Source organism: Oryctolagus cuniculus, chromosome 8, assembly GCF_964237555.1.
Source record: "Oryctolagus cuniculus chromosome 8, mOryCun1.1, whole genome shotgun sequence".
Taxonomy (NCBI): domain Eukaryota; kingdom Metazoa; phylum Chordata; class Mammalia; order Lagomorpha; family Leporidae; genus Oryctolagus; species Oryctolagus cuniculus.
This window is the reverse complement of record NC_091439.1, coordinates 82520097-82545236: the sequence shown is the minus strand read 5'-3', so window position 1 is coordinate 82545236 and position 25140 is coordinate 82520097. Positions and strand designations below refer to the sequence as shown.

The window sequence follows — 25140 nt, the reverse complement described above, 5'->3', positions numbered from 1 at the left end:
CCAGGTTCTAGTCCCGATTGCTCCTCTTCCAGTCCAGCTCTTTGCTGTGGCCCAAGAGGGCAGTGGAAGATGGCCCAAGTGTTTGGGCCCCTGCATCCACATGGGAGACCGGAAGAAAGCACCTGGCTCCTGGCTTCGGATCGGCACAGCGTCAGATGTAGCGGTCATTTGGGGGGCGAACCAATGGAAGGAAGACCTTTCTCTCTGTCTCTCTCACTGTCTATAACTCTACCTGTCAAATTAGGAAAAAAAATGAAAGGAGGGAGGGAGGGAGGGAGGGAGGGAGGGAGGGAAGGAAGGAAGGAAGGAAGGAAGGAAGGAAGGAAGGAAGGAAGGAAGGAAGGAGAAAAAAGGAAGAAAGAGAAAGGGGGAGGGACAGGGAGGGAGGAAAGGAACATCATTATCTTCTTTTTTAAAAAAATGTTATTTATTTGAGAGGTGGAGATACAGACAAAGAGAGGGAGAGACAAATAGAAAGTTCTTCTATCTGCTGGTTCACTTCCCAAATGTCCTCTATGGCCGGAGCTGGCCTGATCCAAAGCCAGGAGCCAGGAGCTTCTTCTGGGTCACCCACATGGGCACAAGGGCCCAAGCACTTGAGCCATCTTCCACTGCTTTCCTCAGCCAAAGCAGAGAGCTGGATCAGAAGTGAAGTAGCCAGGTCTTGAACTGGCACCCATATGGGATGCTGGCACGGCAGGCGATAGCTTTACCTGCTGTGCCACAGCACTAGCCCCTATCCTATATTTTTAAGCTATAGGTTCAAAAGCCATATATCATGGACATGTTTTACACTTTGTGTTTTTTTTTTCTTTAAGATTTATTTATTAATACGAAAGAGTTACAGAGATACAGAGGAAGAGAGAATGAGAGAAGTCTTCCATTCACTGGTTCACTCCCCAAATGGTCGCAATGGCCAGAACTGAGCTGAGCTGAAGCCAGGAGCTTTTTCCGGATCTCCCACATGGGTTCAGGGGCCCAAGGACTTGGGCCATCTTTCACTGCTTTCCCAGGCCATAGCAGAGAGCTGGATTGGAAGTGGGGCAACCGGGACTTGAACCAGTGCCCATATGGAATGCTGCACTGCAGACAGAGGCTTTCCTGCTAAGCCACAGCACCGGCCCCCACTTTGTGTTTTCATTTGATTACTTAGCTGGTACGTTTTTTTTCTTAAATTTACTACACATGAAAGATCAGAATAGCCATATTATGCTTTATTGTAACTCCTCCATTTTCCACCAGGTGTCACTAATGCTGCAATGTTCAAGTTAAGGTGAATTTTTTTCTTCATCTTCAGGTTCTATGACTGTAATATTAGTAAGGAAGTTGAACTGTGGGCTTCATGGATAAAACAACTATGCTCTTGTTTAAAGTTCAGATGATTTCTTCCTTCTGTCCCCAGACAAGGAAGCTCACCCCATGACCCCCCAACAAGCACATGGACTAGAGTGTTTCCTTAGCCTTTTCCTCTCACCTTTTGCAATCTTTCACCAGTGGAGGGTCCAGTGGTTTCCCTTCATGGGTTTTGCAAAACTTGACAGTTTCTCACTGAGTGACTGTATTTACATCTTCCTCAGGTATTCCATCATCAGATGGCAGACCAATGAATGGAGGGACTCAAAGATGGAAGACTCTCCAGTACCTTGACTATATGTTGTCTAAAGAAGAAATCAGGTATGAATCTGCACAGTAGTGAAACATAATTTTCCAACTACACAGAAAAAGTGTTCAGTAATCAAGTTCAGTTTAGAGAGAGTTTGAGGAATTAATTTTTGGTTTAAGTTGTAAATAATTATTTTTGCTCAATTTTATTGAATTATTAAGCTGTATTAGATATAATTTTATTCAATGTGAGTATGATAAAATTTATGTTGGAATTACTGTAGAATGGAAATTGTCCTTTCTGTTTTAAATTCTATTATTTGTATTTTCTAAAATCAGATCTCTAAAAATCTTTCCATTCTACGTGGTTATGTCTTTGAAAGCCAACAGTATTCACTGCTGTATGCTGAACTGCCCATTGAAGGGGTAGACAGCACTGTGCTTCAACCTCAAAAAATTGTAGAAAGATCTTTGTTGCTTCTTTTGTTTTTTTTTTTTTTTAAGGATTTATTTATTTATTTATTTGAAAGAGTTACAGTAAGAGAGGGAGAGACAAACAGAGAGAATCTTTCTTTGGCTGGTTCATTTCCCAAATGCCTACAATGACAAAGGCTGGGACAGGCTGAAACCAGGAGCCAGGAGCTTCATCTGGGTCTCCCATGTAATCCACACACTTGGACCATCATCTGCTGCTTTCTCAGGCACATTAGCAGGGAACTGCATTGGAAGTAGAGCAGCTGAGACTTGAACTCATATGGGATACTGCACTGCAGATGGTGGCTTAACCCTCTGCACCATAGCTCTGACCACCTTTTGCTTCTTGAGATGGACCAGAGGGAGGGAAGAGAGAGGAGACTGCAGCAGCAGTCTCATCCATAGTCTATTCAGAAAAACATAACTGAAACATCTTAACATATTGCCCCAAAGATTTCAACAGTACACACTCAGAAAGTTTTAAGAAGTACACATTAGGATTGGGCCATGGGCTAGGCAGATGCAGAAAACCATGTAGGAAGGTTGGGAAGAAACATTATAGCCCTTGGACCCCACCGGCAGTCAGGGGAGCTGGGGTGCTGATCCTCCCACAGGGCAGTCTGCACTCTCCCAGCACTGTTGTCTTCTCCCTTCCGAAGCCCTGTGTCTCTTGCATTGATTCCCTCTGCAGCTGCTGAGGGGCATTTTGCTTTTAGCCCAAAGAACACTCTAGGAACACAGTTAGACACGATGACATGTAGCAAGCTTAGCTGATAACCCATGCCTATTCTAGTATTATCACCAATCATGCCCAGTTACATTGTATAAAATAGCTCAGCAGGCTGTCCGCAATGAATGCTAAGACTGCATCAATAGCAACAACAGTGTGTTGCCCTTTGGAACAACGTGATGGTCTTCTCCTTTCTCAGCTTCCCCCAGCGGAGGTCACTGGAAACATTAGGAACGGAATCATGAGGACCATGGTACCCCCTCAGCACTGTGTTAACTTCGTAGATCACATTACTTATTGTGATGATAGTAACTGTTATCACTCTGCCATAGACTGTTCATTCCCACCCAGCCAGATCAAGTTGGGACCAGACTTAGTTTTTTGGTACTATTAGCTCAGTAAGAGTCAGGACAACCCTCTGAGGTACTTTGGCCATCCTCTCTGTTTTGCAGATGAAGACATGGAGGCTTTATTAGAATAATTGATTTTCCAGGTCATATCCATAGGAAATAATGAAGAGGGATCCAAAAGCACACAGTTTGATTCCATAGTTCCTGCCTTTGCCACTACACAACCTTTTTTCCATATAGACATTTTAGAAATTTGAGGGAAGAAATGAAGAAAATCATACTCTCTCTTCTATTGGATATTTAAGGTGGAAAGGGTAGTATTCAAGGAAATAAATGAAAATAGACTGCTATGGACTGAATTGTGTACTCACCAGGCTCCCATGTTGAAGCCCTGACCTGTTCCTCTTTCTCATGCAGTGGCACAGTGAGAAGACATTGTCCACAAGCCAGGAAGAAAGGCTGAAACAGGGGGGTTGCCTGATGATGGACTTCTAGCCTCCTTAGCACTACTGTTTTTTAAGAAAGCTTTTATTTAATGAATACAAATTTCATAGGTACAGCTTTAGGAATATAACGGTTCTCCCCCCATACCCACCCTCCCACCCCCACTCCCATCCTGCCTCCCACTCCCTCTCCCATCCCATTCTTCATTAAGATTCATTTGTAATTATCTTTATATACAGAAGATCAATTTAGTATATACTAAGATTTCAACAGTTTGCACTCACACAGACACACAAAGTATAAAGTACTGTTTGAAGACAAGTTTTACTGTCAATTCTCATAGTACAACTCATGAAGGGCAGAGGTCCCTCATGGGGAGCAAGTGCACAGTGACTCCTGTTGTTGATTTTACAATTAGCACTCTTATTTATGACATCATTCATCACCTGAGGCTCTTGTCATGAGCTACCAAGGCTATGGAAGCCTCTTGAGTTCACCAACTCCAATCTTATTTAGACAGGGCCATATTCAAAGTGGAAGTTCTCTCCTCCCTTCAGAGAAAAGTACATCCTTCTTTGATGGTCCCTTTCTCACAGAGATCCTTCGTGTAGATCATTTTTCGCCACGGTGTCTTTGCTTTCCATGCCTGAAATGTTCTCATGGGCTTTTCAGCCAGATCTGAATGCCTTAAGGGCTGATTCTGAGGTCAGAGTTCTGCTTAAGGCGTTTGTCATTCTATAAGTCTGCTGTGTGGCCTGCTTCCCATGTTGGATCATTCTCTCCTTTTTAATTCTATCAATTGTTATTACCAGACACTTTGTCTTATTGTGTGATCCCTTTAACACTTAATTCTATCTGTATGATCCGTTACACACTTAAAATGATCACTTTAACATGTAAGATGGCATCAGTACCACCCAGCTTAATGGGATTTGGTGTCCCATGGCAAGTTTTTAGCTTTACTCTTAAGGGTAAGTCTGTGGGAATGTGTGCCGAACTGTACAGCTCCTCTCTTTCTTATTTCCACTCTTATTTTTTACTGGGATCTCTTTTCAATTGGATTTAAACACCTATGAATAATTCTGTGTTAAGTAAAGAATTCAACCAATGGTATTAAGTAGAAAAAGAAAATAGTAAAAAAAATAAAATAATAAACCATTCCTCAACAGTTAAGACTAGGGCTGTTCAAGTCATTGCTTCTCATAGCATCAATTTCACTTCCACAGGTTTCCTTTTAGGTGTTCTCTTTGCTGTCACAGATTAGGGAGAACATATGATACTTTCCCCTATGGGACTGGCTTATTTCACTAAGTATGGTGTTTTCCAGATTCATCCATTTTGTTGCAAATGACTAGATTTTTTTACTGCTGTATAGTATTCCATAGAGTACATATTCCATAATTTCTTTATCCAGTCTTCTGTTAATGAGCATTTAGGTTGATTCCATGTCTTAGCTATGTGAATTGAGCTGCAGTAAACATGGAAATACAGATTGCTCTTTTATTTGCCAATTTAATTTCCCTTGGGTAAATTCTGAGTAGTGGGATGGCTGGGTCGTATGGTAGGACTATATTTCAGATTTCTGAGTATCTCCAAACTGTCTTCCATAATGCCTTTACCAGTTTTCATTCCCACCAACAGTGGGTTAGGGTACCTTTTTCCCCACATCCTTGCCAGCATTTTTTGTTTGTTGATTTCTGTATGAAAGCTGTTTCTCACTGGGGTGAGGTGAAACCTCATTATGGTTTTGATTTCCATTTCTCTGATGGCTAGTGATCCTGAACATTTTTTCATGTATCTATTGGCCATTTGGATTTCTTCTCTTGAAAAATGTCTGTTTAAGTCCTTGGCCCATCTCTAAACTGGGTTGTTTGTTTTGTTGTTATGGAGTTTCTTGATTTCTTTGTAGATTTTGGTTATTAATCTTTTATCAATTACATAATTTGCAAATAATTTCTCCCATTCTGTTGGTGTCCTCTTCACTTTCCTGACTATTTCTTTGCAATACAGAAACTTCTTGATTTGATGTAATCCCATTTGTTAATATTGGCTTTGACTGCCTGTGCCTCTGGGGTCTTTTCCAAGAAGTATTTTCCTGTGCCAATGTCTTGCAGGGTTTCTCCAATGTTCTCTAATAATTTGATGGTATCAAATCATAGATTTAGATCTTTAATCCATTTTGAGTGGATTTTTGTGTAAGGTGTAAGGTAGGGGTCTTGCTTCATGCTTCTGCATGTGGAAATCCAGTTTTCCCAGCACCATTTGTTGAAGAGACTGTCCTTGCTCCAAGGATTAGTTTTAGCTCCTTGATCAAATAAAAGTTGGTTGTAGATGTTTGGGTTGATCTCTGATGTTTCTATTCTGTTCCATTGGTCTATCCATCTATTTTTATACCAGTACCAGGCTGTTTTGATTATAAATGCCTTGTAGTATGTCTTGAAATCTGATATTCTAATGTTTCTGGCTTTATTTTTGTTGTATGAGATTGCTTTAGCTATTCAAGGTCTCCTGTGCCTCCATATGAATTTCATATTTTTTTCTAGATCTTCTATCTTTAATGTTTTCTAATTCTCATCGTAGAGCTCTTTGACATCCTTGGTTAAATTTATTCAATTTATTTGAATTTTTTGTAGCTATTGTGAATGAGATTAATCTAAGAAGTTCTTTCTCAGCTGTGGTGTTGCCTGTGTATACAAAGGCTGTTGGTTTTTTGGTATTGACTTTATATCCTGCTACTTTACCAAACTCTTCTATGAGTTCCAATAGTCTCTTAGTAGAGTTTTTTTGGATCCTCTATATATAGAATCATGTCATCTGCAGATAGGGTTAGTTTAACTTCCTCCTCCCCAATTTGTATCCCTTTGATTTCTTTTTCTTGCCTAATGGCTCTGGCTAAAACTTTCAGGACTATACTAAATAGCAATGAAGAGAGTGGGCATCCCTATCTGGTACTGGAACTCGGTGGGAATGCTTCCAACTTTTCCCCATTCAGTAGGATGCTGGCCATGGGTTTGTCATAAATTGCCTTGATTATGTTGAGGAATGTTCCTTCTATACCCAGTTTGCTTAGAGTTTTCACCATGCAAGGGTATTGTATTTTATCAAATGCTTTCTCCACATGTATTGAGATAATCATATGGTTTTTGTTCCTCGACTTGTTAATGTGATGTATCACATTGATTGATTTGAGAATGTTGAACCATCCCTGTATACCAGGAATAAATCCCACTTGGTCTGGGTGGGAGATCTCTCTGATATGTTGTTGGATTTGATTGGCTAGAATTTTATTGAGGATTTCTGCATCGATGTTCATCGGGGAAATTGATCTGTAATTCTCTTTTTCTGTTGCATCTTTTTCAGGTTTAGGAATTAAGGTAATGCTGGCTTCATAGAAAGAATTTGGGAGAATTCCCTCCCTTTCAATTATTTTGAATAGCTTGAGAAGGATTGAAGTTAGTTCTTCTTTAAATGTCTGGTAGAATTCAGCAGTAAATCCATCTGGTCCTGGGCTTTTCTTTTATGGGAGGGCCTTTATCACTGATCCAATTTCCATCTTGGTTATGGGTCTGTTTAGGTTTTCTATGTATTCATGGCTCAGTTTAGGTAGTTTGTATGTGTCCACGAATCTGTCCATTTCTTCTGTTGGTATACAGCTCTTTATATCTAGTGATTCTTTTTATTTCTGTGGTGTCTATCGTTAGATTTCCTTTTTCATATCTAATTTTATTGATTTGGATCTTCTCTCTCCTTTTTTGAATAGTTGGGCCAATGATGTGTCAATTTTTGTTTATTTTTTCAAAACACCAGGCAGGAATACTTCAGGGAGTGTGTCTGCTTCCCAAACTGCATATCACAGAGCCACCTGTTGTTTGCTGTGCCTTGCCTTATTTTCTTGCATTATTTTTCTGTGTCTTTCCAGCTCATATTTTGATGTTGCTGAATCTATCCAAATACCTTGAGAAAAATAGGAAGAATATTGAAAATTTAGCTGCATTGGTTGATTTGAAATGAGCTATTGGCTAATTTATCTATTTTGGGCTATCATTTAATTTGATTAGATACATTAATCTGGCCAAAGAGGAGCCTACTCCAAAAACATCCTCCTCCATATCTTCGCCAAGGAGCTCACCAGCTGTGCCAGTGTGTTTGTGGGCTTAAAATTAAGCTTCCATTTCATAACTTAGGCAAAATGAAAAAGAGAGACAGACTGAGGTAGAGGTACACATATGGAAACAGACAGAGAGACAGAAGCTGGAAGGAAAAACAAGGGAAATGAGATAGGAAGACAGAGAGAGGGAGAAGGAAAGTACTTAAAAACACTATGTTTGGGGGCCGGCACTGTGGCTCACTTGGTTAATCCTCTGCCTGCAGCGCCGGCATCCCATATGGGTGCCGGGTTCTAGTCCTGGTTGCTCCTCTTCCAGTCCAGCTCTCTGCTGTGGCCCAGGAGGGCAGTGGAGGATGGCCCAAGTACTTGGGCCCCTACAACCGCATAGGAGACCAGGAGGAAGCACCTGGCTCCTGGCTTCGGATTGGCTCAGCGCGCCGGCCTTAGCGGCCATTTGGGGGCTGAACCAACAGAAGGAAGACCTTTCTCTCTGTCTCTCTCTCTCACTGTCTAACTGCCTGTCAAAGAAAAAAATAAAATTAAATTAAAAAATGCTATGTTCGAGAATGTTTTTTTACATATCCCTGTACATCTTTTATTTATAAAAAGCAAGTACTGCAGAATATGAAGCAGGAGGAAAGCATATTAGTTTCAATACTTAAGCTCTCTCAAATGTTCATACCTGTGGTGTTTCATTTTAAGAAAGTGGTTTTCACAAGCTGGTAATTCTTTTTGGAATTTACTGTATCCCCTCCAGTTCTCACTACTTCGCAACACAGTGGTTTTTGTGGTTTTCAGGTTTTTCAAAATTGATGTTATTTTAATAATTTTTTTTTTTTGGTCTACGGGAGGAACTGTCAACATATATAAAATTACAGAATAGTACAGGGAATGCCATTTACTATGGGCCCTGTACCGGATTTACCTGGCTGGTACCATTTTACCCACGGGCCTCATCGTTTCTTTTCTCTGTGTCTCTCTGTAGATATGAGTATGAGAATACCGATTTTCAGTTACATGTATTCTGGCCCTTTATCTTACATACCTAGGTAGTTCCTAAGAATCGGGATACTTCCTGTAGGACCACCATCCGTGTTCTAGTTTTATGTGTTGAATATCGTTGTGCTCCCTTTCTGGGACAGGATCCACCCCAGGGTCAGGCATTGCACTGAGCTGTTACATCAACTACAGAGGGTTTGGGAAAGGTCTTCCCTTCCCCGAGATGTCAGAACTGAACTGAGCCTGTGTCATCCTTCTGTGCCGCTGGAGGAACGGCTTCCATTGCTGTGGTTCCTGATGCTGCGGTGGAGTAGGCAAGATGTTCATAATGATGACCACAGTACGCCCTGGACATTGTCCTTCACAGCGCCCCTGTTTCACCCACAACTGCACTGTAGGAGGAAAAACAAGTCATACAAAACAGAGCCGGGCAAATGCTGCCGACTCCTGTACAGGGGCCAGGTGCATTGCTTGAAGGAAATGAGAGCAGTTCTCCTGTTGGGAAGCACTGTCCTGTCTCTGCCTGCTTTGTTATCAGTTGTGGCAAATGGTGACATTCAGAAAATGTTAAGGAAGATCACCTTGAAATTTTAGAAAGTCAAATGCATTTAGGTATATTCCACATGACATAAACATACCTAAATCTTTTCATTCATTTTTGAAAATCTAAGTTTCTCTCTAATGCTGTTTTATTTCATCTCACTGGTCCTAACACATTTTCTTATTTTATCTGAAGTGATCTATATTTCCTGTCAATTTTCTTTTTTAAATTTTTTTAATTTATTTTTTTATTTGACAGGTAGAGAGAGAGAGACAGAGAAAGGTCTTCCTTCTGTTGGTTCATTCTCCAAATGGCCATAATGGCCAGAGCTGCGCTGATCCAAAGCCAGGAATTTCTTCCTGGTCTCCCACACAGGTGTAGGGGCCCAAGCACCTGGGCCATCCTCTGTTGCTATCCCAGGCCACAGCAGAGAGCTGGACTGGAAGAGGAGCAGCCGGGACTAGAACCCTGCGCCCATATGGGATGCTGGTGCCGTAGGCGGACGATTAACCTAGTGCGCCATGGTGCCGGCCCCTCCTGTCAATTTTCAAAGCTGTTGTCTATTATCACTGAACATGGATTGGGGGGGGGGGGGTGGCTAATGCTTTCCTTTCAGCACCTTAAGGGTATCGCTCTGTTTCCTGATCTGCGTGATTTCTGAGTTGTCTGTGATCACTCCTTATTGCTCAGCTACTTGCATGTCATTTTTCCTTTCCTTTTCACTGCTTTCACAATTTTCCTTGTTATTGAATTTTGAAAGTTTCAGTATAATGTGTCAAAGCAGGGTTTTCTTTGCATCTGTTCTGTTTGGCATTTTCTGAACTTCTTGAATTTGGACATTTTTTGTTTGGCAAATCTGTAAATATTTCAGCTATTGTTACTTCCTACTTTTTTTTTCTTCCCCATTGTCTGTCTTCTGTCATTCAAGGGCTCCTTGAATTTTGAAATAAAACCTTTTGAGGTTGTCCACAACTCCTAGGCCCTGTTAATATTTTCAGTTTGTTTTCACTTCTTTTTCAGACATTAAATCCAATCTTGATCTATTTTCAAACTCACCGATCTTCCATTTGTCATCTCAATTGTGTTTTTCAACCCAGCCACTAAATTTCTGATATTCTTCAGAGCTGAAATTCCCATTATAAAATAATTTATAATTCTGTGTTGTGATCGCCTACTTTTTTTATTATGAGCATGTATACAACATAATAATAATAGCTGCAGTTGTCTCATAATTTGAACATCTAGATTATCTTGAGGTTGCTGTCAACTCTTGAGAAATGGGTTTTCCTGGGACTTCATATACCAAATAACACCATCTCATGGAGAAAAAAGTGTCACATTTCCACTTTTTCTATTGGATAGTTTGATTTTTTAAGCTTTTCCTTACTAAGTTTTATCTACTGGAATTTATTTTGTTTACAAGGAGAAAACAGGATCAGGAAGAAATGTGCATGCTCTTGTTATGATTTTTTTTTTTAAATTTCGTAGGTTTTATAAAACCATGAAAACCCACTGTCTTACAGACCACATAAATTAGGAAACGACTGTGAGCATTTTGAAAGATGTTCCTTTTTATCTTTTTTAAATAATTTTTTATTTATAGAAGGTGAACAAATTTCATATATACAGATTTAGGAACATAGTGATCCTTCCCACCCACACTCCTACCTTCCCCCCTCCTCCCGTCTTAGTTTTTTTTATTTTTTAATTTTTACAATTACATACTTTCAGTTTATTTTATAATCATAAACTTAACTTGCACTAATAATTCAACAAATAGTGAGAAGAAAAAAAAAATCCCAATAACAAGAACTACGATTTCTCAACACTAGAGACAAGGCTGTAAGGACCTTTTTATCTTTTTAAATATGTTTATGATCCAGTATTAAAACCCCATGGAAGGACTTTCAGACCTTTCACCAAATAGCAGAACATTTCCTTCCAGTTAAGTTTGAAACTAAAAGCCTTATGCTTGCACCTTTCCAGATATTTTATCATAAGAGCTCCTGACATCCCTGAGTTTAGGTGACTCGAGTTCTGCTGTTGGGTGCTGAGACGCATTTTCACAATTAGCAGAATGTGAAATCAAAGAATTTCAGATGTCTGTTTAGAAAAATCAATGAACAACTTGCATGGCCGTATGTCCTGTCAAGTAAGGGAAGTTTATAGCATTAAGTGCTTACATTAAAAAAAAAAAAAAAAGTGCCTCAAAGATCTAATTATGCATCCTGAGAACTTAGAAAAACAAGAACAAACCAAACCCCAAATCAGCACGAGGCAAGCAATAATAAGGATCACAGCAGAAATAAATGAAATTGAAACTAAAGGGGGGCTGGCGCTGTGGTGCAGTGAGTGAAAGCCCTGGCCTGAAGTCCCGGCTGCTCCTCTTCTGATCCAGCTCTCTGCTGTGTTCTGGGAAAGCAGTGGAAGATGGCCCAAGTGCTTGGGCCCCTGTACCGGTGTGGGGTACAAAAGCTCTTGGCTCCTGGATTCTGATTGGCTCAGCTCCAGCCATTGCGGCTATTTGGGGAATGAATCAGCACATGGAAGACCTCTCTCTGCCTCTCTGCCTCTCTGCCTCTCTGCCTCTGCCTCTCGATAACTCCACATTTCCCGGAAGAGGTTCCTGGCTCCTGGCATCGGATCGGCGCAGCTCCAGCCGTTGCAGCCATCTGGGGAGTGAACCAGCGGGAAGACCTCTCTCTGTCTCTACCTCTCTGTAACTTTCTGTCTTTTTTTTTTTTTTTTTTTTTGACAGGCAGAGTTAGACAGTGAGAGAGAGAGATAGAGAGAGAGGTCTTTCTTCCGTTGGTTCACCCCCCCAAATGGCCATTACTGCCAGTGCGCTGTGCCGATCTGAAGCCAGGAGCCAGGTGCTTCTCCTGGTCTCCCATGCAGGTGCAGGGCCCAAGCACTTGGGCCATCCTCCACTGCCTCCCAGGCCACAGCAGAGAGCTGGACTGGAAGAGGAGCAATCGGAACAGAACCAGCACCCCAACCGGGACTAGAACCTGAAGTACCGGCACCTCAGGTGGCGGATTAGCCTAGTGAGCCACGTCGCTGGCCAATAACTCTGTCTTTCAAATAAATAAAATAAATCTAAAAAAAAGAACTAAAGGAATAACACAAAAGATCAACAAACCAAAAAGTTGGTTTTTTGAGAAGATAAACAAGATAAACCACTAGCCAGAATAACAAAAAAAGAAAAAACTCAAAATTAGAGATCAAAAAGGAGGCATTTGTTGCTCCCCCATTCGTGGAGGAACGACACTAGACCCTGCGCTGTTCTTTCTGCCCGGCTCTTCCCGGGTTAGCTGCCGGCCTCACTCGTGGAGGAACGACGCCGTCCCGGGTTGGCTACCGTCCCTTCCACCTCCGTGGAGGGGCGACACCCCCCGCCGCTATCCCCGCTTCCGCGGAGGAGCGGCACACCGCCGGCCGGCTCTCTCGGGGGCTGCTCAGATGTTATCCGGATGTTCCGCAGGTGTTCCTGGTGCATGTTATCTCTCTCCTCCTTTATAGTCCTCTTCCACCAATCCATGCTCTGCTACCCACACGCCGAGCACGCTGCTCTCCTCCAATCAGGAGCAGGATCAGCTCCTGCAGCTTATCAAACTGATGAGGCAGCTGCATAGTTGTTTGCTCCTCCCCAGCGCCATATTGTGGGAGAGCAGATGCTTAGAATTAGTCCTAGTTCCAGGAGTTTAGTCTCAGTTGCTCCCCACAGGCATTACAACTGACACTGTTGAAACAGAGTCATAAGAAACTACAATGAAAAACTATATGCTAATAAGCTGGAAAACCTTGAAGAAATGGATACATTCTTGGATTCATTTAACCTACCACGATTAAATCAAGAAGATATAGACAACCTAAACAAATGCAAAACAAGCAATGAAATATTCTGAGTACAGACTGTGTACAAGTGTGAGACTGTCACTGCAGGCTTCTGTTGCCTAACCTCTACTCCATCTCAAGAAGCAAAGGGTAGCCAGTGCTATGGCACAATGGGTTAAGCTGCCGTCTTCCACTCTGGCATCCCATATGGGCACTGGTTCCAGTCCTGGCTACTCCACTTCTGATTTAGCTCCCTGCTGATGTGCCTGGGAAAGCAGCGGAGTACTTGGGTACCTGCACCCTCATGGGAGACCTGGATGAAGCTCCTGGATCCTAGCTTCAGCCTGGCTCAGCCCTGGTTATTGTGGCCATTTGGGGAGTGAACCAGCAGATGCAAGAACTCTCTCTTTTCTCTCTCTCTTGCTGTAACTTTCAAATAAATAAATAAATCTTTAAAAAAAAAAAGGCAAAGAAATCTTGCTACAATTTGTGACACTTAAACACATGCTGTCCACTCCTTCAATGGGCAGTTCAGCATGCTGGGCTTGTTCCCAGGATGGGGAAGACAGACTGCTTGTCCAGCCTTTCCGCCTGGGACTCTGTGGGCTGCTTAGCTCACAGAAGGAGGAAGAGAAACTTTATTCTGTCCTAGCTCCAAGCCTCTAGGTCCTATTCAGCTTTACTAGAGAACTCTGGGGTTTCAAGGATAATGCATTCATTAAACCCGATCTCTTTCTGCTTCCTAGGTCTACTTTTCTAATTGGTTTAAAAAGCTAGAGCAGAGGGATTAGGATAATATAGTGAGCACAAATTCCAACCTATTGTTCAGTTACAAAACCAGGTGGAAACATGACAAAAGACATAGTGATGGAAGAAAATTAATGCTGCTATTATCAAAACACCCTCAAACTATTTGAGGTAGCTTAAGAAAAAGGAGGCATTTTTTAGGAAACAAAGAATTCCACACAATACTCGAATACTACGATACTCAAATGTGAAGACCACAAGTTCTCATGTCTTTAACTGAGAGTGCCAGGGTACTCAGCCCTCCCTTAGGGTAAGTCTGCGTGTGCCGGGGCAGAAGACCCTCCCCTCTCCACCAGCCTCTGAGAATCAAGGAGAGAGAGTCAAAGAATAAGAGCTTGGAATTGGGCCTGGAGTGGATACTGGATGTTTGAACTTGGGCAACTTAACTGAATCTTTCTAAATGTCACTTCTCACGTTGGTAAAATGGGGACAATAACTCTCAAAGGGTTGTGGTGAAGATGGAGATAATGCACATAATAAGCTAATCCCATGCCTGAGGCCCTCCAACCCACACGGTGAGCTCAAGATGCCCATCAGCACTCCCTCTGTGGTCTAGACAGTGCTGCTGGGAGATTCTCCTCCGGGACTCACTGGGCATCAGAAGAGCTGTAAAACCTTCCTTCTGGATCCAGGCCTCCCTCGCCACACCCTTCTCCCTTCATGACTCTGAACGGTGGCAGTTGCAGGATGCAGATCTTCGTGGGCTGCTGTGAAAATGTCTCCAAGATAAGCTGCCAAGTGAACGGAGAGCATCTTAACATTTGTGCACTACTCCCAGCTTCATCCATGCAATGAAGCATTCATATACTAGGGCCTTCCAAAAATTCATGCGAATGCAGCTCTCTGCTAATGCAGACCCTGGGAGGCAACAGGAAGTACTTGGGTCCTTCTTACATGGGAAACCTGGATTGAATTGTTGGCTTCTGGCTTTAGCCTGGTCCTGCCCCAGTTAGTGAGGGCATTTGGAGAATGAACCGGCAGATAGAAGAAGTCTCCGTCTCTCCCTCCCTTCTCTCTGTTGCTCTGCCTTTTCAGTAAATAAAATATAAAAAAATTCTAAAATAAAAATCATATAAAATAAGCATAAAAAAAGCAGCCCTTCTGGCTGTTCCTTGCTCCAGAGGACTCACCCTTTGGGATTCAACCTCTTCATTACTTCACCTCATGGCTCTCCCCAGGTCCCAGTACCAGTCTCCGAGACCACAACCTGCAGCCCAAGCCTCCCACTTCCCCTGCAAACCCAGCCCCCACTCACTCAGAAGGAGCCAGCTGGCAGGTGTGAAGCACCTCACTGGAGCCTAGCATATGATCAGAGCCCATGCAGCTCCTTTCTCAGACCTGGAGGCTCTCCACTCCGCTGCCTGCTTTGACAGAACTATACTGGCTTTTACCACTGCGAATTCCATGATCCAAGAGCTGCACTGTAGACATAAGATATTTTGGCCATCAAAGGCTCAAAAATGTCTTTAAAACAAATAATTTCTCTATTCAGAATGTGGGGCTGAAGTATCAGGAAAAGAAATTAAAAACAGTGTTGGAGATTTATGGGATATTGTCAAACAACCCAACATACGGGTCTTAGGAGTTCTTGAAGGTGTGGAAAGATAGAATGGATTAGAAGGCCTTTTAGGGGCTGATGCTGTGGCACTTTTGGTTAATCCTCTGCCTGCAGCACTGGCATCCCATATGGGCACCGGGTTCTAGTCCCAGTTGCTCCTCTTCCAGTTCAGCTCTCTGCTGTGGTCCGGGAGAGCAGTGGAGGATGGCCCAAGTGCTTGGGCCCCTGCACCTGCATGGGAGACCAGGAGGAAGCACCTGGCTCCTGGCTTCGGATCGGCATAGCGCTGACCGTAGTGGCCATTTTGGGGGTGAACCAACGGAAGGAAGACCTGTCCCCCCCCCCCACACACACACACTAACTCTATCAAATTAAAAAAAAAAGGTGTTTTTAGTGAAATAATTACAGAAAACTTCCCCAGTTTGGAGAAAGAAAGAGATGTCCAAGCACAGGAAAACGCAACTGGAAGCCATTATACTTAGTGAAATAAGCCAGTCCCAAAAAGACAAACACCACATGGTCTCCCTGATCTACAGTAACTAATAGAGTACCTAAAAGATAATCTATAGAAGTGAAATTATCACTTTGAAATGTGAAGGTTTTGAACAGCCCTTGTCTAGACTGTTGAGGAACAGTTTTTTTTTTTTTTCATAGCATTTGTTGAACTCTTTACTTATTGTCAGGTTAATCTTATGAGTATAAAGTTAATTGAAAATAGATCTTTGTAAATATTAAGTAATTGACTTTAGATTTTGTAATTTTTTTCCCTGAGTTCCTGCTAGATTTCATTCTAGTAGTTAATGTATTTTCAGTGAAATATAAAAATGTTCTCCTTCTCTTTGACCAGTATTATTATTATTTTTTTTTTTTGACAGACAGAGTGGACAGTGAGAGAGACAGAGAGAAAGGTCTTCCTTTGCCGTTGGTTCACCCTCCAATGGCTGCCGCGGCCTGTGCGCTGCGGCCGGTGCACCGCGCCGATCCGATGGCAGGAGCCAGGAGCCAGGTGCTTTTCCTGGTCTCCCATGGGGTGCAGGGCCCAAGCACCTGGGCCATCCTCCACTGCACTCCCTGGCCACAGCAGAGAGCTGGCCTGGAAGAGGGGCAACCGGGACAGAATCCGGCGCCCCGACCGGGACTAGAACCCTGTGTGCCGGCGCCGCTAGGCGGAGGATTAGCCTAGTGAGCCGCGGCGCCGGCCCATATCTTCATATTTTCAAGATTTAATTTTACATTTCTGTATTTTAAAACCAGTTTGGGCATAATTCTAGATGCACGTTTCTAATTCATGTACCTGCACATGTGACCTTTGTGAGCAGAAATTTGCATGTGTAATCTGTGTTTACTTGTAACTTTCTGGTTATATACTGCTTATATCTGTGGATGCAAGTTACTGAAGTGAATATCAGTTAAAAAAAAAAAAACCTGAAAAGGAAAAAAAGAAAAGAGATTTTTGTGGGGCGGTGCTGTGACACAGTGGGTTAACGCCCTGGCCTGAAGCGCCAGCATCACATATGGGTGCCAGTTCGAGACCCGGCCTCTCCACTTCTGCTCCATCTCTCTACTATGGCCTGGGAAAGAAGTAGAAGATGGCCCAAGTCCTTGGGCCCCTGCACCGGCGTGGGAGACCTAGAAGAAGCTCCTGGCTCCTGCCTTTGTATCAGCTCAGCTCCAGCCGTAGAGGCCAATTGGGGAGTGAACCATCGGATGGAAGACCTTACTCTCTGGAAAGTCTTCCATCTTTGAGACCCTCCATTCATTGGTCTGTCATCTGATGATGGAATATCTGAGGAAGTTATAAATACAATCACTCAGTGAGAAATTTCAAGTTTTGCGGAGCTCATGAAGGGAAACCACTGGACCCTCCACTGCTTAAAGGGTGCAAAAGGTGAGAGGAAAGGCTGAGAAAACTCTATTCAATGTGCTTCTTGAGGAGTCATGGAGTGAGCTTCCTTGTCTGGGGACAGAAGGAAGAGATCATCTGAACTTTAAGCAACAGCACAATTGTTTTGCCTGTGAAGCCTACAATTCAACATCCCCACAGCCTGAGAGTCTGGGGGAAAAAAAATCTTAATTTGAACATTGCAGCATTAGTGACATCTGGTGGAAAATGGAGGAATTACCAATGAAACATTACATAGTTATTCTGTTCTTCTGTAGTAATTTTAAGGAAAAAATGTACAAGTTAAGTAATCAAATAAAAACATGAAGTGAAAAACATATCAATGAGGATATGTGATTTTTGAACCTATAGTTTAAAATATATAGGACACTGACAAATCTTTGCTCAGCATGCATGGTTATACAGTGATACAATTATTAAGAACAAAGGCATGGATCCCTGATGCTACTACTTTAAGACTCTTCTTGAGCATCAAAACCAAAAAACCTGACTTCATAAACTTTCAGATCAAAATTCTCCCAGGAATCCCTTCACAGCAGTAGCCAGTGGTGCTTCAGAGAATATGGAATTGATTTAATGTTGAAGCATCCCATTAGAAATGGCATGGATGGAAACAGCCAATGATTTTTTATTTGATTTTATTTTTAGTTTTTAACAGATCAATATAGTTCATAGATATAATTCTAAGGATAGAATGATATTCCCATCCTCTCTCCCACAACCTGTGCCCTTCCCCTCCCTCCTTCTCTCCATTTTTTTTCTCATTTTTGAGATAACATTTTTAATTTACATTATGCCAAGGGCTTAATGCCACACCAAATAAAAAGTTCAACAAGTAGGGGGCTGGCGCTATGGTGTAGCGGGTAAAGTTGCCGCCTGCAGTGCCAGCATCCCATATGGGCACCAGTTCGAGTCTTGGCTGCACCTCTTCTGATCCAGCTCTCTGCTATGGCCTGGGAAAGCAGTAGAAGATGGCACAAGTGCTTGGGCCCCTGCACCCACATGGGAGACCCAGAAGAAACTGCTGATTCCTGGCTTCAGATCAGTCCATCTCCAGCTGTTGCGGCCATTTGGGGAGTGAACCAGAGGAAGACCTCTCTCTTTCTCTCTGCCTCTGCCTCTTTGTAACTCTGCCTTTCAAATAAATAAATAATTTTTTTTTTGATAGGCAGAGTTAGACAGTGAGAGAGAGAGAGAGAAAGGTCTTCCTTCCATTGGTTCACCCCCCAAATGGCCACTACGACTGGAACTACGCTGATCTGAAGCCAGGAGCCAGGTGCTTCCTCCCAGTCTCCCGTGGGGGTGCAGGGGCCCAAGCACTTGGGTCATCCTCCACTACCCTCCTGGGCCACAGCAGAGAGCTGAACTGGAAGAGGAGCAACCGGGACTAGAACTCGGTGCCCATATGGGATGCCAGTGCTGCAGGCAGAGGATTAACCAAGTGAGCCATGGCGCCGGACCCCAACATTTGTTCTTTAAAAATGATCTTTAGGCCGGCGCCGCGGCTCAATAGGCTAATCCTCCACCTAGCGGCGCCGGCACACCAGGTTCTAGTCCTGGTTGGGGCGCCGGATTCTTTCCCGGTTGCCCCTCTTCCAGGCCAGCTCTCTGCTGTGGCCCGGGAAGGCAGTGGAGGATGGCCCAAGTACTTGGGCCCTGCACCCCATGAAGACCAGGAGAAGCACCTGGCTCCTGCCTTCGGATCAGCGCGGTGCGCCAGCTGCAGCACGCAGGCCATGGCGGCCATTGGAGGGTGAACCAACGGCAAAAGGAAGACCTTTCTCTCTCTCTCTCTCTCTCACTATCTACTCTGCCTGTCCAAAAAAAAAAAAAAAGATCTTTAAATGAGATTGAAAAGAAAGTCCTAATAATACAGTTTACAGTTACATACAATAAAGTATAGAAAATAAAAATTGTGAAAGAAATTATTACATCAAACGTTTAAGAGTGGTATTGTAGAATACTTTGTCTTTCCTTTTCAGAATTACCATGTTTTCTGGAATACACACACACGTTGTGCATTATAATGCTTTATCTCCCATTTATAACTCATGGCACTGATCATTAAGAAAACACTGAGTACAGAGATGATTCCTAAAGCAGCAACTTGGTTGTTTCCCCAATAAGTTCAGGTCAATGACAAACTGTGTAATACAAGAAACTCCCAACGGTGGTAGAAATGACTCTAGCTGTGATCTGTCTGATCATTTAATGAATTGCTTCTGGATAGCTCTTGGGAAGCCCAAACAGTTCGTTTTAGGTTTTCTTCTGTATTTTTTTTCTTTTTTTAAAATATTTTTATTTTATTTATTTGAAAGACAGAGTTACAGAGAGAAGTAGAGACATAGAGAGAGGTCTTCCATCCACTGGTTCACTCCCCAGATGGCCACAACAACTGGAGCTGCAACGATCTGAAGCCAGGAGCCAGGAGCCAGGAGCTTTTGGGTCTCCCACACGGGTGCAGGGGCCCAAGGACCTGGGCCATCTTCCACTGCTTTCCCAGGCCATAGCAGAGATCTGGATAGGAAGAGGAGCAGCTGTGACTAGAACCGGTGCCCATATGGGATGCCAGCGCTTCAGGCCAGGGCTTTAACCCACTGTGCCACAGTGCCGGCCCCATGTGGTGGCTATCCAACTTTCAATGTATTTGTTTAATCTCTCTCTCTTTAAAGATTTATTTTTATTTATTTGAAAGAGTTACAGAGAGAAGTAGAGATAGAGGGAGAAGTCTTCCATGTGCTGGTTCACGCCCCAAATGGCTGCAATGGCTGGAGCTGAGCCTATCTGAAGCCAGGAGCCAGGAGCTTTTTCCAGGTCTTCCACATGGGTGCAGGGGCCCAAGGATTTGGGCCATCTTAGGCCGGCGCCGCGGCTCACTAGGCTAATCCTCCGCCTAGCGGCGCCGGCACACCGGGTTCTAGTCCCGGTCGGGGCGCCGGATTCTGTCCCGGTTGCCCCTCTTCCAGGCCAGCCCTCTGCTGTGGCCAGGGAGTGCAGTGGAGGATGGCCCAGGTGCTTGGGCCCTGCACCCCATGGGAGACCAGGAAAAGCACCTGGCTCCTGGCTCCTGCCATCGGATCAGCGCGGTGCGCCGGCCGCAGCGCGCCTGCCGCGGCGGCCATTGGAGGGTGAACCAACGGCAAAAGGAAGACCTTTCTCTCTGTCTCTCTCTCTCACTGTCCACTCTGCCTGTCAGAAAAAAAAAAAAAAAAAAAAAAAAAAAAAAAAAAAAAAAAAGGATTTGGGCCATCTTCTACTGCTTTCCCAGGCCACAGCAGAGAGCTGGATCAGAAGAGGAGCAGCTGGGACTAGAACCGGTGTCTATATGGGATGCTGGCGCTTCAGGCCAAGGCTTTAACCTGCTGTACCACAGTGCCGGCCCCTTGTTTAATCTCATTAGCAAACAAATCAGTCTTCACCAGGAAGGTTTTTCTTTAAGGAGTAATTCTCAAAACATGTTAGTAAAATTAAAAGGTTCTTTGTGCTCTGCAAAACCTCCATCCTGCCATTAGAAAAGCCTCCATAGCCAGATGAGAAGCTGGTTTAAAATTTATTTATTTACTTTTATTGATTTAAAAGGCAGAGAAACAGGGACAGAAAGAGCCCAATCTCCCATCCACTAGTTCACTCCCCATTTGTCCACAGCAGCTGAGGCCAGGAACTCAATCCAGATCTCCCCTGTGGGTGTCAGGAACCCAAGGATTTGAGTCATCACTTGCTGCTTCCCAGAACGTGCAGCAGCAGGAAGCTGGAATCAAGAGGGGAGTAGCCACGACCCAAACCCAAACATTCCAATATGGGATGTGGGTATCCCAAGAGGCATCTTTAAAAAAAAAAAAAGTGATTTATTTATTTGCGAGGTTGAGTTACAGAGAGAGAGAGAAAGGTCTTCCATCTACTAGTTCACCCTCCAAATGGCCATAAGAGCCAGAGCTGAGCCTTTTCAGAGCCAGGAGCCAGGAGCTTCTTCTAGGTCTCCATGCAGGTGCAGGGGCCCAAGCACTTGGGGCATCTTCCACTGCTTTCCCAGGCCATAGTAGAGAGATGGAGCAGAAGAGGAGCAGCCAGGACTCGAACTGGCGCCCATATGGGATGCCAGTGCCACAGGCGGGAGCTTAGCCTACTGTGCCACATCGCTGGCCCCCCAAGAGGCCTCTTAACCAGTGCCTGCCCCACAACTCTTTTAATACATTGATATCCGGTATTTAGACTTTTAACATTTTAGTCATTGATTTTAGTTTAGGAATAGTAGTCTCTATTAATTTAGAAACAATGCCCTCCAACAGAATGCAGACGCATCCCTCTCATGGGTGACAAAACAAAGTATATGCTGAACTTCCCTTCTGACAGGGAGGAGTGATCGGGAGGCTTTCTTAATGGGGATCTGTCAGCTGAAGCTCCAGATCCGTATCAGTCAATACTGGCAGTAGGGCCTAGACAGGTTAAGAAATCTTCCTTCAGATTCCTCATCCATGTAATGGGAGTGATAACATCAGTTATTCGACTGTCTGGTATGGTTAAGTGCTCTTCAGGATGACAGAAGATGTATTTGGAAGTATGTGATGGGTGTCAATGCCCCATAGATTATGTGGACAAACACTTTCAACCGTGAAATTGTCCAAGACTGTGCTATGAATAGGTAGTCAGAAGCATCACTACAGAATGAGACGGCTGATCCTCCCAACAAGTGCTAAAATAATCCGAGACAACCTAAAATAGTCCAGGGTTACCCTTTAAGTTTGCGTGGAATTTCTTCTGGAGCTTTTTCCCTAACTCTTTCCTGAAATTACACTCTCTCCACTTTTTTTTTTTTTTTTTTTTTTTTTTAACTATCTTCCCCTAGACTAGAGCAATAAGCTCCCTCCCTATTCTGCCATCTTGGACTTTCCTCCACTGCTCCTTTCTTAATTGAAAATATAGGAGCCAGCACTGTGGAGTAATTGGTAAAGCCACTGCCTGCAGTGCCGGCATCCCATATGGGCACTGGTTGTAGTCCCAGCTGCTCCACTTCCCATCCAGCTCTCTGCTGTGGCCTGGGAAATCAGTAGAAGATGGCCCAAGTCCTTGGGCCCCTGCACTCACATGGGAGACCCAGGAGAAGCTCCTGGCTCCTGGCTTCAGATCAGTGCAGCTCTAGCTGTTGCAGCCTTTTGGGGAGTGAACCATCGGATGGAAGACATTTCTCTCTCTCTCTCTCTCTGCCTCTTCTTCTCTGACTTTCAAATACATAAATAAATAAATCTTTAAAAAAAAGAAAAGAAAATGTGGCCTAAGTGCACATAGAATGGTAATGAGACAAGATATGGTAAAGACATTTCTTGAATTGAAAAATCATACATATGCTTTTCATTTTTCTATTGGTTCTGTGTTCTCAAAAACCAATTGGTAAAATAAGTTTCCTAGTCTTTCCTGGGAATATTTCTTCCCAGGATGAAGTCAGTCATTTCAAGTTTGGCATAGATTACAAAGCTCTGAATATGACACCAATGACAGAAACTGCAGCTCAGTCCTGTAATGAGAATTGCAGATGTGAAGCTGTGATGCAGGCCCCATCACTGCCTGAATGAATGACTCTACTTTCTAGTTCCGTGGAATTGTTCCTCTCTTCTCTTCCTGTTTGAACAGAAAAGATACCCACTGTGTCAGCCGTTACCTGTGTGAATCAGGTGTTCTTCCATCTGGCTGTTTTCTAGGAAAGCATTGTAGAAGCACTTTGCCCAGCACATGGAAATCACAGACTTGCTGATTTGGGAGGAACAGCAGGCCTCCTTCTAGGGTCTCCTCCAACAGATGGCCAATGAGGTTCTTTATCGTTCCAGGTGGTTTTCTAAGAGAAAAGGGGAAGTTCTGTGTTTTGGGCTGCGTAATTCCTTCCACCTCATTTTAATCATCTTCTAAAAACACAACCTGCAACGTGAAAGCAAACCAGGGCATTGTGTGAAGTGCACACACTTAAGAGTATAAGAGAGTAACATAGCGGGGAGCCTGCTGAGCCTGACAGTGAGGCCCAGACATTTTGCAGACAGCATCTCAGAGCCAGCTGTGATGTGTGTGCTCAGCAGGGCGTTCTCAGTCATGAGCCACGAGGAGGTTCACACTGCTGGTGTCTACTTCAGAAGGAGTTCTGCAGGTGGAGGGAAAACTGTACCTGCTGAAAACAGAACTCAGTACGACAAAGGGTGCAAGGAAAGTTTGGGTGCCATGTTGTAGTTTTATGTGTGGGTAGGCTTTTGTAGCAGAGAATTCTTCTTTGCCTGCATTTTGTATCTGTCCCTTGGGAGACCCTTTACTGATCAGTTCTCATCTGATATTGAGCCTTTAGCTAAAGATGACTGCCCATGCTGGCTGCAGTTTCCACCAGTGCCTCATCGTGTGCAGGGGTGCTGTGTGAGGTGGAGAAATGGTCATGGAAGGCAGGGAGAGAACCGCTGTCCTGTGGGAAACAGGGTTTCCAGATGGAACACGCGGCTGGCTGCGGGGATGAGCTGAGTCAATGACAATTGAATTCCTCCTCCCAGCTCCTGCTGCTATACCAATTGCAACTCATTTTTATTTCACTCTGTACATTTGCTTCTGATTTTACTCATGGTAACACAGAAATCCTAAAAAGGAAAGACCCTAATATTTCATGCATTTGAGTGCCAAGTCTCCATTGAAGCCTCACTTTGCTAACTACTAGGCATTCTCAGAACAGCTTGAGTCTCTTAGCTCCTGCATTTAGAATGAAAGCTCTTATGCCATCTCTTGTTGAACCTTGGGTTTACCTTCGGGTCCTAAAGTGAAAGATGAAGGTCACCGTTTGTTCACTTGTTGGAGATGACTTTGAAAAAGCCAGCTCAGCTGGCTGCAGAAATGAAATGTTTAGTCGTTCCTGGACGCTGGGTGTGGCCAGCACAGCCTGTTTACCACCTTTAGACAATGACCACTTTCAGAGCTCAAGAAATCCTAGCAATTCGTTTGCTCAGGACTGTTCCACTGATCAGGAGGGCGATTCTGAATGTCAGCCATGGCTTACTGACCGCCCTCCATGTGCCGAGGACACCACTGTGTACTCTGGAGGATTACTGAACCAGAAGACACACTCATTGAATTGCAGCTCCCCTAGAACCAGAGACAGCACAGAGAAATGGAGACCTGCAGATAGAACAGGCTGAAATGCAGGCCTATTCATTTTTCCTAAAGTATGCTTGTTGCTCTTGGTAATACATGTGTTACTCCTGTGTCAAGGGCACTACTAGCTGATGCCATTGGTGTTCAGGAAATATGCCTTCTTACTATTTTTTTTCTCTCTTGTCCTAAAGATGGTAACACTAGTATCACAGTTTTTTTTTTTTTTTTTTTAAGATTTATTATTTAATTGAAGGCACAGTTAGCAAGGCAGAGGCAGAGAGAGAAAACAGAGGGGGGGTGGGGAGAGAGTCTCCCATCTGCAAGTTCACTCTCCAAATGGCTGCAACAGCTGGAGCTGGGCCAATCTGAAGCCAGAAGCTTCTGCTGGATCCCCCCCCCCCACAGGTGCAGGGGCCCAAGCACTTGGGCCATCTTCTACTGCTTTCCCAGGGCATAGCAGTGAACTGGATCAGAAGTGGAGCAGCCAGGTCTCAAACCGGCATCCATATGGGATGCTGGCACTGAAGGTGGTGGCTTTCCTCGCTATGCCACAGGGTTGGCCCCATCACAGTTCTTAATTAGTAAAATATGCAACACAGCTTTGACTGAGACACAGTAATGTTCTCAAGTGCTGGAAATAATGCTTGAGGGGCCAGCACTGTGGCAAAGCAGTTTAA

The 25140-nt window shown here is 43.8% G+C and overlaps 1 long non-coding RNA gene across 1 annotated transcript; it reads right to left on the bottom strand.

Moving 5' to 3' along the window:
- Positions 1-3802: 3802 nt before the first annotated feature.
- Positions 3803-25140, bottom strand: LOC138843545 (uncharacterized). Its single transcript, XR_011378366.1, has 3 exons — positions 23007-25140; positions 14484-14623; positions 3803-7554 (listed from the first exon to the last, which is right to left on the bottom strand). It is a non-coding gene; the product is annotated as an uncharacterized lncRNA (long non-coding RNA).